Source organism: Bactrocera neohumeralis, chromosome 5 (assembly GCF_024586455.1).
Source record: "Bactrocera neohumeralis isolate Rockhampton chromosome 5, APGP_CSIRO_Bneo_wtdbg2-racon-allhic-juicebox.fasta_v2, whole genome shotgun sequence".
Lineage (NCBI taxonomy): Eukaryota > Metazoa > Arthropoda > Insecta > Diptera > Tephritidae > Bactrocera > Bactrocera neohumeralis.
This window is the reverse complement of record NC_065922.1, coordinates 4,805,806-4,821,970: the sequence shown is the minus strand read 5'-3', so window position 1 is coordinate 4,821,970 and position 16,165 is coordinate 4,805,806. Positions and strand designations below refer to the sequence as shown.

The window sequence follows — 16,165 nt, the reverse complement described above, 5'->3', positions numbered from 1 at the left end:
TATACATATATATCAAATAATACGCATTTTTTAAAAATTTGAATATTTCATTTCTTCAAAAAAAAAAAAAAAAAAACAATAAAAAAACCTCACTTCTATATATCTATATATGTATGTATATAAAAGAAAGTTGTTGTTAGTTACACCATTTATAACTGAAGAAGAGCTAAACCGATTTGGCTGAAAATTGGTGGGGGGTAGCTTAGAACCAGGGTAATGACGTAGGATACCTTTTATCTCTTTATGTCAACATTTAATACAACTCATATATACTAAAATTATATTTCAAATCATAAGCATTTGTTCAAAACTCATATTTGCAGGAATCATTTGAATATATGCCTACAATTTTATACAGATTCTTCTTCAAAAATAATACAATTTCTAAGTATGTATTTGTAATAGTAGAAAGGAACTGGAACTAAATACGCAGTTCAATGGATTATAACTGGCTCAGTAATCAGTCCTTGAGTATGTATTATAAAACATGCATTCGAAAAGACTGATGTCATAACCTTTCCATCCGACTTTTTCGTCTTTCCACGCCTAAGAACCGGTTCATCATATGCAGTTCACTAGAATGACAGTCGACACACACCGACGCAAAAATTCGGTTTTATTACGATTAAAGAGCGCTCAAATACTTCTCAGAATCAGTTATTCGTTGTTTTCATTGGATTATGAACTTGTGCGGCACCCACTTTGTACATTGCTTTCGAATCTTTAGAGCATCTTTGTCCTCGGTGCTCAATTCGCCTGTTTCCAGCTTAGAAAATATCTTTTCAACGGTGGATCTCCCTGAGCCCAAATTCAACAGTATTTTCCATCCAAAAGCAATGCTTTATTAACAACCGAAATGCTTTACTAACACAAATTTCTTCACAAAAATGCTATATCGCATTAACAAATAGTTATTATCCAACTAATAGAAATCATATAGATGGTAATAGTAGTATTATCTATGTATCAGCCACAGTGAAGCGTGGACGGGTCCTCTAGTATCTGATAAAAAATTGGATAATAAAAATGTTCTTAGTTTTTTTTTTTATTGGACTTTAAAAAAATGCCGTTAAATAGCATTTCTAGACTAGAATATCCCCTTAAGCTTTCCTTTACTTTATACTTCTATTGTACTCGTACTATACATATATTGGTTTTGTTGGTGTTGATGCTGAAGCAATTATCTATGTAGATCAGGCCCGTCCAACATAATTTTGTGAAGGGCCAGGTTTAGCATTTTCATAACCGTAGCGGGCCAAAAAAAAGAAATAAAATGACCTTCAGTTTTGGTATATTTATTTATTTATAATAAGCAACATCACATAAATCTTAATATATTATTATTAATGTAATTATGGCCTTAGCATATAAAGATATTCTTATTCTTAAAATCTAATTAATGAGATGTCTGAAATTTTTTCTGTTTGCACAGCGCATCTATGTGAGCTGGAGTTTTAGAAGTGGCTATGCGCAAAATGCCTTTAAGATAACTATCTAATAAAGATGATCTGGTTTTTGATTTGTTAAATTTCATGCGAGAAAACAGCTGCTCGCAAACATATGTACAACCAAATAAAGAAATATGTTGAATAGTTAGCTTAGTAAGGTTTGTGTATTGACTGGGTGTAATATACTTTTTGTAAAATTCAATTAAGTTTGGAAGACAATTATTATATGCTGTTTTTAGATGAGAGCTGCTTTGCAATTCTATTAACTCCAGCTGTAAACTCTGCGCAGCGCCTTCAATTTCAACATCAAAAGGATTTTGAAATATGTACTTTCATGCAGGGAGTTTGTGATTTGAAGTCTGCGAATCTGTCGTCAAACACGTTCCTTAATCTTTGTAACATCAACACGTACTTGTCAAAATCCAGGGTATCTTGCTTTTTTGTAGATAAGGTCTCCCAATGAATCAACTGCTTTTGTTTAGTTATATCAACCAGGAAAGCCAGATCAGCCAACCACTCCTCATCAGTAAGGAAAGTAATTTCTTGGTCTTTGTTGCCAAGAAAAATCTTTAAGTCGTCCAGCAGGGAATAGAATCGTTTTAGTGTGGCTGCTCTGCTGAGCCAGCGAACGCGACTGAAATATACAATGTCTTCGTGATCTGAACCGACATCAGCCAGAAAAGCCTGGAACTGTCTGTGGTTAAGCCCTCTTGCGCGTATAAAATTAACTGTCTGCACTACTTTATCCATCACGTGTTTCAGGCCTATACAACTGGGATGCCCAAAGGCTATAAGAGATGGCGGGCCGGATGAAGGGCCTATGCGGGCCGGATGGTGGCCCGGGGGCCGTATGTTGGACAGGCCTGATGTAGATCCTCTTTGGCTAATAAGTCGTAAGTTAGTTTTCACCGAAAACATCTAACCGGAGACCTTGGAAACGTGTTGTTTTGACGGGGTCGGACCATACAGAGAGACTCTTCCACGGAACCACCTGATTAAGTGTAACTTCGTGGGAGTGATAAGACATTTAAGTCTCCTATATGGCACGGACTGACGGACGCCTACTCTGCTCTATATGTCTTACTTTTGTCATGATTGAGGCTGCCGTTTGGCTGACAGCTTTCCAGTTCTCAGTGAACTGACACATAAGTGTTGTCAAATTTTCCACAAACTACCACCGAGTGTAGCTTTAAGATTTTCCCTTATACTTAAGAAGCGAGGGAAATAAAAGAATACATGCTCAGAGTCTTCAAAGACCTTTGAACACGTTAGAAAATTTGGAGGGTTAGGAGGAAATCTAGGTCCCCATGTCGTCAGTCGATCTTGGAATGGATGGCCGGTATCAGTCTTTAGCACCTTCGTCCTTTGAGTGAGGTTTGCCACCGCTGCTGCCATATTGTTTTGACTCTCTCTTCTCTTTTGGCTCCTATAGATGGCTCTCATAACTTTTATACTCGTTCGCATTCGTCACCCTGGATGTCAATGGACATCATACTGGCTATTACTTTAGCAGCATTCAGCAGGTTGTTAGATTCTTGTGGGTACTCATTGCACTTAGGGCATATATTTGGTATATCTTGAGCGATTCTAAGTGGTATTCAGTGTATGTCTGAAGTTAGTTGAGTTGTAGTCTGGTTGGTAGATTGTTATATGCGACGTAACCAAGGAATTATCACTTGATGTCCATAAAAGGCTGCTAAGAGTTGCCCTCCAAGCAGATGACTGCAGCGTTAGTTTCTGCGAAAGCATTCTAGCAGAAATCATCTTTGATTTTTTTTATTACTGTAAACCTATTTTTAACGGGTGATCCATGAAGAGGTAATTTTATCAATATTCAAGCTGTTAAGTTATTTCTGTTATGTATTGTTTGCTATTTCCTCATGGAAAGCCTTACGCATGAGCAACGTTTACAAATCGTTCAACTTTATTACGAAAATTGACGCTCTGTAAAGAATACATATATTTCGCGCACTTTACTTAACTTATGGTCAAGACAATCGGCCTACTGAGCGTACCATTCGCAACACCATCATGTACATGAAGACCGTGGAGAGTTGATTCGGCGCCGTTCTCAGGAACTCGGACTGATGTCCTCAAATTTTCTCTATGGGCTCTTAAAAGGTTCCAAGAAGATCCGACGTTTTCGAGCCAAATTTTGTTCAGCGATGAGGCCCATTTCTGGTTTAATGGGTATGTAAACAGGCAAAATTGCCGCATTTGGGTCAAAGAGCACCCTGAAAATATTTAAGAGCTGCCATTTTATCTCGAAAAAACAACGGTTTGGTATGGTTTGTGGGCTGGTGTAATCATCTGTTGATATTTCTTCAAAAAATGCTATCGGTGAGATACGTTACTGGCAATGGCAACCGTTATCGCGCCATGATAAACGACTATTTAATAACTGAAATTGAAACTCGTGATCTCGGCGACATTTGGTTTCAACAAGACTGCGCCACTTCACACATATCGCATCAATCAACGGATTTATTGAGAGAACTCTTTGGTGAGAAGATAATTTCACATTTAGGGTCGGTCGATTGGTCACCAAGACCGTGTGATATCACACCGTTAAATTTTTTCCTGTTGGGATATGTAAGGTCTAAAGCCTGTGCAGACAATCCCGTTTCGATTCAGACCTTGGAGCACAACATCACATGTGTCATTCGCCAGTTACCAGTCGAAAATTAGATTCAACGGATGGACCATCTGAGATCACCCTTTATATATAACTGACTGCTAATTTTTTATTAAAAAATTTAACTTTTGTACAAGTTTGCCATTTTTCGAGCAGTTGATGCCTTCTTGCCAAGCAAATCTTATGTATCTTAAGTTTGCTTTTCTAATTTTGTTTCAGATAGCATGTATTCTAAGAACCATTGTCGCCTGCCGCGATTTTCTCGAAAAGAGAAATTTTGAGATTGACCCAGTAACCACCTCTTCATGCGGAAGAGGAATTATAAATTTGTTTAACAGTTTTAAATAGATTTGGAATTAAACCTGGAAGAAAACTCAAATAAATTTTAAAAGTTACGCTTATCTTTCAGGACTCTAGATTGGTCTAGATCTTTAAGAAAGAACAACAAGTAAAGTTACTCAACATGCTTCGTTACTCTTATTCCTTATTTCTGCCCAACTTTACAGCTACTATTAGCTTTCGTTACACTTACTTACACTCAACGTCTTCTGGTGGTACCACATTGAAGTACAGGCATTAAAAAGAACATATTCAATAAAAAAGACAATAAAATGAGAACTTAAAATCATGGCTTCAACTCGCATTGTGTTCAACAATTGCCAACAATTTAATTCACACACAATTGAGCTTTAATTTGTTGCAACTTCAATGACCCTTGAATCAACACTCCATTACAGGTTTATCGCTCACTCAAACGCGCTCCACGCCTCCCAAGCAGATATGAATCGCGATAAATAAATAGCAGATAGCGGACAAAGGAGGCAAGGCGGCAACGGCTTGTGGCGGCGAGTGCCCACAGCAATTTGGCATTTCACTTGACGTGCCGCTTGCCGCTTCCGTTTCCAGAATAAAACGCAAACATTAGTATATAAATGCAACAAAGCACAGCCACTACCCACTACCGGCATTGTTGATGCTGTTGTTGTGCTAGCTGGTCGCTTTATTGTTATGACGAGCGAAGTGTTTGTTTGCGCCAAGCGGTTATTGTTGTTGACTGCAATTGTATTTGTAAACAGAAACCGGCACACATCCGCAACTCTCCTATTGCACAGACACACCTACACACTTCTGTGCAGTGAAGTCCAGTTGCATGTGGCATTTATGCTGGCTTTCAAGCGGCTGCGAAGGCGTCAAACGCCACAGTGGCAAGAGTTTCGCCATCACAGACCATTGCACACAATTGCACGCACACTAACACACAAACAAATGCGCGCGAAAATATAAACACTCATCGCTGTTGACCTTTGTGGGCAATCAGTGGCACGCAACCAATACATGGGCATTCATGTACGTGAGGCAATAAGTGTGTGCATTCATAAACGAAAATCTTGCTTTTATTTCATCACTGTGCCGTTATTATTGCGTGCATTGCCGCTGCTACAGCGTTTGTTTGGGCGCACACGCGTACAATTGTTGCATTAGGCTTAGTTGCATCACTCTAATTGGACGCGGCTTTTAGCAATGAAAGTGAAGAGTGAAGTGATCACGTAAATACCATTCTGTTCTTTGCCGTACAAAACTATTGACCATCTTTTCTTCCAAATTCTCTCTCTATTTATTTATTTATACCACCTGCTAAGTAAATAAATGCTTTCCAAGAATCAGAACTTCTTATGTCAGCACCAAACCATTTCCCTTCGATGTATTTCACAAACGTCTCAGTTAAATCTCCATCTGATTTCATTTTCGGTGTTTACTAACTGATTTAGAGTCCGATGAAGGAAAAAAGATCTATATATATTTTTTCAAAAGAGCTCCAATGTGACTTTGTAGTCTGAGTCAGTATTGACACTTAAAATTTTTTGACATTTCGTCATCATAGCGGACAATGTCGAACTATTTGGGTATAAGTCGGCTGATTAGTGTCTTTAGAACAGCCTAGCTCACACTGCAGGCGCCAGTGCTGTTGCCTCTTAACCTGTTTCTAACTCGATGACTTTGACAAGCGGTATCGGTTCTCTGCTTGCGTTTTAGCGTTGGATCTTTCGACCTTCAGTGAGCTCAGCAAGCGCTGGTCAACAACTAGAATTTGTGTCACTGCGAGATCCCTCTAGCCTTGAGGGAATTGTAAGAAGTAATGCGAACAGCAGGTTCTTAGCAAGGTCGACCTCTCCACAATTACAGATGCTCTGATTGGACTCCAGTAGATTTACACGCAGTATGGCTAAATATTCTGTGGGACGCTCGTTACCTAAGCTGCATGGAGGAAGCGAGGTCGACTCATCTTGTCACTTCCTTCTCTAATGCTCAGCATTTGCCAGACTGAGATTGAAATATCTCCGTAGACGCAGCTTTGGCGAATCCTGCGAAGTTGCAGGGATTGATATAACCGCCTCAGTAAATTTGTGGTATTGACAAAACAATTCGTCAATCGATTAAGCTGTCGGGCTAACCTAAACTAACCCAACCAAACTTTGATAATTTACCTTATATTAAAAAATTTATCGAAATAACTTTACAAAAAGAAAAAATAATCTCTGCAGCTGTTCTGGAGAATTAAATTTTCTTCCGCGGAAGGACGAGTTAGGTTAGGTTAGATGGCTGATCGAAGATCGCACGTGGATAGTCCTTTGTGAGGCCATAGAAAAGACTAACTCCTGTGTTCGAGCTTATAAATTAGAAAAACGCAAAGTCGAAAATATAAATTTACACAGAAGAAGATATACGCTTCCACGTATTTAAGTCTTGACCTTCCAATAGCGGGACTGTCAAGAAGGAAGTGTTGAGTTGTTTCCACCTCGTCTTCTTCCATACAGCTTCTGCAAATGGCGTCTGGTAGAAATCCTAACCTTACTGTGTGGATGCCAATAGAACTATGTCTTGTTTAAAGCACCAAAACTAGGGAGAGGCTAGCCTTACTGAGGACAGAGATAACACTAGATCTCTTGCGATCGAGTTTGAGGATCTTTGCTACAGCGCTTGTGCCGATGGTAATCCAACGACGGCCAAGCTTCCGCAAAGCCCAGCTATCCAGTATTAGAACACAAGAGGATACCGGAGCACGTGCTCATTTTACTGATAGCGGTTCTTGGGTGCCTTTTCTTGCTAGCTCCTCAGCTTTACAGTCTTTTGCGATTCCGCTGAGGCCTAGCACCCATACTAATCTTATCATAAAGACAATCGATGCTAATGAGAGCGAGGTTAAGCACACTTTGACCAGCCCTAAACGCACTGTTGATGAGTTCAAGGCTAGTATCGCTGCTCTGTTATCTAAGTGGATGATCTTTTCTCTGAAGGATGCTGTATTCCGGAGTAGTAAATCTACTACTACCTTAATGACTACAACCTCGGCCTGGAAGGCACTGCAATAGTCCGTAAGTCTGAAGCTTCTGACAGTAAACCCCTCCACCTACCTTACCTCCAAGCTTTGACACTTCCGTAAAGGACAACGCCTTATATTATTATATAAAGTTGAAGAAGAAACATAACTTCTTTTGTATTTCATATTTTGGAATTTATTAAAGTCCAGAAAATTAATATGTTGATCTAGATCCCAAAAGAGATGGGAACAACAATGATAGAAAGAGTTTAATTTAAGTTCTATGAATATTTCGAGCTAGAATTTAAATTTGCCGCAGCCTTGTTGTAGCTATGTGGCAATCCATATAAATAAAGAGTAAAATAAAATTTCCTTCGAGCCGGATTTGAACCAGCGACCTATGGATATCTACTCTTGATTTACACTACAGTCCACCGCTCTACCAACTGAGCTATCGAAGGTGATAATTAAATGAAATACTTAGTCTATGATATATGAGAGAGAGAGAAAGAAGGAGGAAGAGAGAGAGATAGAGCATGACAGCATCACAGCAAAATAAATGCAATTTCATTTAAATTTAAGTCAATATATTTCCATGACATTGCAGTGATAAGAATTTTGCTAAAAGCAACAAAAATTGTCAAAATCTAAAAACAAAAAATTCTAGAATCTTAAAAACCGTTATCACAAAAACTTTTCTTCGCCGCAGCAGAGCATATTTTGAACACAAAAAACTCGGCATTGTCAATTTCGCGATTAGATTAGAAGCCAACAACAACAGATGACTTTCGGCTGCTTAATGCTTAAATGTGCGCTTAAAGTGAGAAAATGTGAAAGTGCAACAAATAAGGTGAGACGTTTGGCAGAAGGGACGCGGCTAAGCATGAAAAGATTTAAGAGCTATCTGGTGTGCTCTTAGGAAAAATTGGGTTATGTGTGCGCCGCTGCTGCCGCTGTTTGATGGCGCTATGAATGAGTAAAATTCCTCAAAAACTTTTGCCAAACTATGAACGTAAAGAAGTCGGTCGTGTGTGTGTGTGTATGTGCGTGCGTACTTGGGTGTTAAGGCTGTGAGGCTGTGAGCCGAGTTAGAATTACATGTAAGGCATGATATTACGTTTTTTACAGTTAGGCAGCCAAAGTTGAACTGCGCTAATGTAAAATTACAAGCATATGCATGTATGTGTGCCAGTGTGTATTTTATAGATTACGGCATTTTTGTTGAAGAATCTTTGCAAACTCTGGCTGACTTTACAGCACGTCGGAGATATATGCCTTGTAAGGGATATAAGGCAGGCATATTAGACTGTAAGTAATGCTTGAAGTGGGTTGTGTGAAAGGAAAAATTCAAATTAAAATAATATGGTATACACTAGTAATATTTAGATATATAATTTGGTGCTACGTGTTTGGATATTCATACTTTATTAAACAGGGTTGCCATCTGTTAAACAAATTGTATCTGTTTGCTGTATAATTTTACGTTCAAATGATTTACAAAACAAATAAAAATATTATATTTCTCTAAAATGCACACAATAGGGTTGCCATCATGGTTTGGAATTTTTTGTTTGCGAATTTTGTATAAAAAATATAAAAAAAATTTTTTCTAAATTATTCCTACCTTTTTTTTTTGGTTTTTTGACCTGATGGCAACCCTATTTTGTGAACTTATATTATATATAGCTGGATTAGAGACTAATTTTGAGTTTGATTTGAAGAAGCATTTAGGTAAGTTATATTTGGCGTAGAAATTAAATTAATAGTTTCCTAAACTATTTTGGAGAGGGTTGCCAACTGCCAATACAGAAAAAGAACACAATTAATTTTTGTCCTTAAAACTGAGTGATGACTTTCCACGTGTGTCAAACGAGCATTATCATCTAAAATTCCCTGAAAAAAAATTCTGAAATACAAATTGAAGCAAAAATTATTTGTCTGTACTGCGCTTCTCATTACCCCCACTCCAGCTTTATCCGTATATTTTTTTGTGCAACTTTTCTCGCGCACCTTCACTTGCTGATATTTACGCTTTATTTTTGTTTGTAGAAAACTTGCGAGCGTTAGCTAATTTGTAGCATGCACTTCAATTACCGTTACAGAATTGCAACATTTTTCGTAGCACTTTAAACTTTGGCTGTTGCGCAGACAGCGCCAGACACGCGTTAAGTAAATAGCTACTAAGTAGAATTTGCTTGTGGGATGGTCGGCATCAAGTGCAAAATATGTTAGATATATGTAAGTATGTCTGTGTACACACTCCAAGCCGAAAGTTTAAACTTTTTAAGTTTAGTAAATACAATGCATATATTCCGTTTAAGGAGAGAAAACTTCTGTCGGGAAAGGGTTAAGGCAGGACATTAACGGCAATATAGAGGTAGTAATCAAGACATGGGTTCGACCCTAATTTCCGGCAAATACTAAAAGGCTTAATTATCTTATAGACATCGCTCAGGCAGTGGCGATGGCAAAGCTTCAAGCGATATCTGCTATGAAAAGCTTCTCATTAAAATATATTACCTGTGCGGGGACTGGTAAGTACACCAATTTAACGAATAATAACAGAACACACACCACAAAAATGTGTGAAATCCTAACGTGGAACACCAAAAACGTCTTAACCCTCAGTTATATTTAATATAAATCTTCTTCTTCTTTATTGGCGTATTGGAGGATGGAGGCACGTGTCTCTCTCGCAATTTAGGAAAGTTCTCTGCGCGCCATTCACCTGGGAGTAGCAATAAACCATGCTTTTACATATGGCTCAAGCAGCCAACGACTTTCGGTCTTAAACCACGTATCTTCTGGGTAGCCAACAACATCCGCTTGATGGCGAGTTATAGCGAGATGGCGAATTATTCCTCCGCAGGGTGCGCTGGATTGGTCACCCACCTCCAAAACACAAAAATACCCGCAATGACAGGGACATAGCAGTCTTATTTGATAACGACCGTTGCCAACGTATTTAATATAAATATAATAATATATGATAAAAACCTTCCAAATTATGTTGTTGCGGAATGTGCAATGTAATGCGCGTTCGGGGTTCAACTTGTAATCACCAGTCCAGCACAGTGTAGAAATAGCGAAACTAGCCGGAGACTTAATTCAGGTACCAAAGTGAGCAGGATTCTTAGCAGTTCGATTGAACCTGCTCATGTGGCACGGTCCTTCGGGGAGTATCGCCGTGGTTGTGGTTTAATACCAGAATGCCGAAAGAACTGATGTACCCAAAGTACGGAGGAAATGTTTTAGATAAGAAATTTCAAGTGAAGCCAATTCCTTTTTCATCTGGTCTTTCTAACGGATTGGAAGTCTTCCTCTTCCTCTGCATCCCCGGCGTGTATAGGGTCGAATACTTTCAGAGCTGGAGTGTTTTCGTCTGTTCAGCTCATCGTGCCTTGGAATGCGATATTCATCGTGGCAACGTGCAAAGGACCATAAGTCTACCGCAGAACCTTTCTCTCGAAAACTCGTAACGTCGACTCATTAGATGCTGTCACTGTCCATGCCTCTGCACCATATAGCAGGACGAGAATGATGAGTGACTTATAGAGTTTGGACTTTTGTTGTTCTTGGTGTTAATACTGATTCGAAGTTGGTAGAAAATATATACCCGAACTAGTTCCTTTAAAGAGTTTAGAACTGAAATTTTACCCCCGCCCTCTTTTTGCCAAGAATCTGTCGGAGCACTACATTTTCAACTGACAAGATATTTACATGACATTTGGCAGAGAGTATTGTACAAGTGACGACACGACAGCTGCCTAAATTGTTCAGATCGCACCACTATAGCATATAACTTTCTTATTAAGTAAAATTAATTCGAATTGATGGTTGTTGATATCAAATATCGAGGTCGTGCCGTTGGATGCAGTTGTTGGATTTAGTTATGTATATATTTGCTTTAGGAAATGCGCCTGTGCGGGGTATTGTTGCTTCGCTGCAGTTGTAGTTAACGTTTTTTCTTGTTCGGTATCAAAAATTATTAAAAGAAGTTCAATAATACGAATTTTCTTTGAATTCAGCAAGATACTTGGTAGTCGGCTTCCTTTATGTTAGTTTTTCTTATAGAAATTATCAGCCTTAATATAGCATAAGGGTTAAGCTAAATGCTTTTCATTTCAAAAATTGAAATTTCAACAAAATAAACTTAAATGTTAGTGTGTAATTAAGAGCCTGCTAGCCAACAGCTAATTATATGCTCTACTCCTTTTCCGTGTTTTTATTTCGCTTTCGCTCCAATACGAGCACTTTTCAAACTCTCATTTAACTTTCACGCCATTCTAATGTCTACACCAACATTTGTTTTGCTTCTCGCAAAAGGCTTGCCTACTAAAACCCACACACGTACACACAGGGGCTAAAGCACATATATGTGGCAGGTGTGTATAATTAGCACACCAATTCAGTTGCCTTTGAGATAAAATTAGGTGAGCCTGAATTCATAGAACGGCTAAAATAGAACTCATTACCTTTATACACGAGGGCTCTCACATATCTACTCACACACACACACACGCCCAAACACACACGTGCGCTTACATGTTTGTCATGCGCCGCTTGCATCCTTTTTGCATTGCATGCGTGTGCGTGTGTGTGTGAGACGGCTTGTATATTTAGCTGTGAAAATTGCAGCGTTGCACAGCATACGCGCCACAATCCCGTTAATCGCCTAACAAACTCAAATATTCGAAAGTAGGTTGGACCGCAGCCGAGTGCTCTCCGCCGTTGAATACAAATACAAATTAGCGCAATAATTCCACCAACTACTTGTGAAAACAAGCAATTGATTGTTGCCAATTTTTGCTGTGTTCTTCCGCTCTGCGGCCGAGCCCATTGCTTTGACTGACACACTGTGCGCAGCCATATTCCGCCTCGGTGGCTGCGAAGGACATTGCTGCACTCATTTCTCCCAGCGCTCAACGCAGCTTATCGTTATTTGATTTTGTTGCCGCAGGCAGCTCAGGTACAAATGTGTGTGTGTGTGGGCTGTTCATGTTGCGGACACTTTTCAGAAGCAATATAGCTTCAACGCAAGAGAATCACTGACATGAGGCTATTCAGAGGAATACAAAGGCAACTTAACTCAATGTGAATAGTTTGCTCTGCAGAAGTTTCTTTTCTACGAAAAGCTTAAGTTAAAGCCAAGACTGAGCGCACTTTCATTTACAGTTACAACAACCACATGTCTCTCGCATGCATTGCAAATACGTGGGCTGGGAATACTTATACATATATGTGTATTAGGGTGGATAAAAATTATTTTTTCTGTTGTTCAGAGTAACACGTCAATCCCGGTCATAGACATCTTTACGAAAATCTCTCCAAACGCTTAATTATAAAGGGAACGTTCTCCGCCTTACTGTTCTTTATTTGTTTCTTATCGGTTAGAAAAATTCATATCTCGCTTTCAACCACTTGAAAAAATCTCTACAAAATGCGATTTGAGATTTTCTTAGAGCTGTTGAAGAACCCAATTTTCAGAGTAATAAGCAAAAAGCATTTTTTTTTACCCACCCTAGTGTACATATATAACTATATAAATATATATACTGTATATCAATACAGTTATATGTAACTAGATATGGATAAAAAGTTTAAGTAGCAAAGAACAACAACACACCAGCTTATGCGCATTGCCTGTAAGATTTCGCAAAGTGCGCGCCGAAGAATCACAAGTGAAAGTTCCGATGTGCAGCAGAAGACAAATCTTTGCAAAGTGCAGAAGTTTAGATAAAATTCACTTTCATGGCTGCACTGTGTGTCACTAGCATATTTTCAGTTCCTTCCACAAAATTTATAGCTGCCATTGTGCCCGAGTCACTCGTTGACGCTCTGCGCAGTTGTAACACAAATACACGCACACATATACACACACAAATGCTGGCAACTGAAATATTTACTCGCAGGAGCCTCACAATGTCTATGAAATATTTAAAATGATAAATTGTTGCATTTGGAAATTTAATTATGCAGCAAGTTTGCTTCCTAGGTGGGGGGCGTGTGTTCAAAATTTATATACAAATACTTACAGCTAAATAATTTTAAGTGTTTGAAGAAGAAGAATTTCAACTGAAAGCAGTAAAAATAAATAAAATGTTTTTCGATGCGTAAGAAGGAAAGAAAATGGCTTAAGGAATATAAAAGTATATAAAAATATTTTGTTTTTAAATATAAAATAATATTATATAACACATTAATATAAAAATTAATTAGATTCCGATTGTTAGTAAATAATTATGTAATCAAGCTTCTCAGCTTTTGTTTGTTTATAACAGTTTTTCACCAAAAGTTCAAGCACAAAATTTCTTCCCGCCAAAATCGCTTGCTTTCAATTTATTCACGTAAACACTTTTGTCGTGAACACTGAAATCTGTACACTTAGCACTCTTATACCCACACAACACATAAAAGTAAAGTACCGTCACGTGGCAATGATGCCGGCAAACTGTTTACGAAATGGCGATACATTTCGGTTGGCTCCTTCAGGGAGTTGCATGCAGTTCTCTTGCAACATGTTCGAGGAGGCAAGAAAATACACGTTGTACGAAGCAGTTGTTGTTGTAAGACATGTTCTTATACGAAAGAGTAAGGATTTTCGAAGCTAGCAAAGGCCTCAACGGCCCAAATCGCTTTTCAGTTAGGATATTCAGAGTATATTTCGGTTATAAATGAGTGAAAGGATTCTAGTTGGAGACATTCGATGATATTCTTGTTTGCGCTCTCGACCAACTGAAAAAGAATTTCGAGAAATAAGGATTTTGGTAGTAAAAATAGAAAAAAGTTCACTGTGAAAACAAAGTAAAGAGAGTCTCAATTACAGCATATATTCTCGGAAGAACAAGATTGGATTCTTCTCATAACTGAATCTTTACAGGTTCCCGTTGCAATGGTCAATGAGAAGAACGTCTGCACTATAGACCTTACTCAACAACAAATCGACATTATAGTGGAAAACTCTGCAACAAAAATCAGCTGAAATGTGGTAAGTGGTAAAATAGATTACAAACCTTCACGTTTTATTTGGTAGAGAATGTTTAAAGTCACACTAAGCGAGGATGGATCGCGCAGGAGCATGCGACACGCCAGCGGAACCTATAACATTTATACAGACGGATCAAATATGGTCTCGAATTGACTACTGGACAGTTGTTGGTCTAATGACAGGACAAAACCTTAAGGCATAATAAGTGAACCGATGCAAAAAGTGCACAGAAGTAGGCATGAGAGAGACGCTTGAGCACCTCCTAGACCTCAATCCCCATTAACTAGAACTCGTCTTAAAGTGGATGAAGTATCAAAATGAAATAACATGTGGCGTTTAAGGTTCGCAAAAAGTGTGGACGTCTTTCATGACGAATATTCCAGCTCAAGTTAAACTGTACCTCCATCTGGCAATAGTAAAGATCAGTGAATCTATGTATGGCGTGCCAACCGGCCAGTATAACCTGATCTAATCTAAAAGTATGTAACAAAATTTTAAATCTTCGCTTTTGTAATATTTGAAGTAACGTTTTTGTTTAATCAAAACCAAATTTTTTTCAGGATCCTTCGGAAAGTAGTTTCTCCATCAATGAATAATACACTCAAGATCAAATTTTACCCAAACTTATATATTTAAACTATTCCTTGCTTGGGTAATCCTTTTTACGTTGGTGTAAAGTTTGATCTCGATATGTCAAAGCTATTTGTTCAGGACGCGTCTGGCAAGTTTTTCTATAGAAAAAACTAACAACGACCTTGAGATTTGTGTTCAAACCATTCAAGTCCCCGGGACCAGACGGCATCATACAAGCGCAGCTGTAACAGGCTGTTAAGGTGTCATGCATCTTCTATGGATCCTAGTCGTTGACGAATTGCTCAAAAAACTAGAGGATCGCGGCTGTCGGGTGATTGCCTACGCAGACGATGTAGCACTTATGGTCAAAGGAAAGTTCCTTAGCACCATGTACGAGTTGACGCAGGGAACTCGCCATTAATCCTAACAAAACAGAAATGGTTTTATTCAGCCGAAAATATAAAATCCTGGCGGCACCGTTGCCGCAGATGGGTGGTATTCGCCTGCAACCGGCGGATACAGTGAAATATTTAGGGCTCATCCTGAATAAGAAGCTTTCATGCGAGCCGAATATCGAGAAGAGAGCAAAAAAGGCATCTATCGCCTTATACTGCTGCAGAGGAGCTATTGGCAAAAGATGGTGGTCCTCAGGCTCTATGACACCATAGTAAAGCCCATCTTGTTCTATGGTGTCTTCATGTGGTGGCGGGCTTTAGGGAAGACCACACTGGCCAAGAGACTCGAAAACGTTCAACGGTCTGCGCTAATTAGCATATGTGGTGCATTAAGATCTACCCCAACCATGGCACTTAATGCAATTTGAATATAACGCCGGTGGACATTGCCGGTAGGTGCATAGCCGCGAAGGTGGCTATCAGACTCAGAGAATCTGGTTTCTTAAAGGAACGTGCATCTGGTCCTTCGGATATCCTTACAAACTTTGACTGCATACCGGATCATCTGGATCATGGAGTCGCCATACCGAACTCTGGCGGCTCCTTCTCTGCCCATATACCGACGAGGGAGATGTGGGTGGGAAGAAGCCGTAGGAGGAGGGGGGCAGCAAGCTTCTTCACGGATGGGTCAAAGCTTGGGGAGAAGGTTGGTGGAGGGGTCTACTGTCGAGAACTCTCCATCAACTCCTGTTTCAGACCTCCCGACTACTGTAGTGTATTCCAGGCTGAGGTCGCAGCCATCAAGGT

General features: G+C 39.1%; 1 non-coding gene across 1 annotated transcript; it reads right to left on the bottom strand.

The window, feature by feature from the left end:
• Positions 1-7,772: 7,772 nt before the first annotated feature.
• On the bottom strand, positions 7,773-7,863 carry Trnay-gua (transfer RNA tyrosine (anticodon GUA)). The gene is given in 2 exon segments: positions 7,773-7,808; positions 7,827-7,863. It is a non-coding gene; the product is annotated as a tRNA-Tyr (tRNA).
• Positions 7,864-16,165: the final 8,302 nt, after the last annotated feature.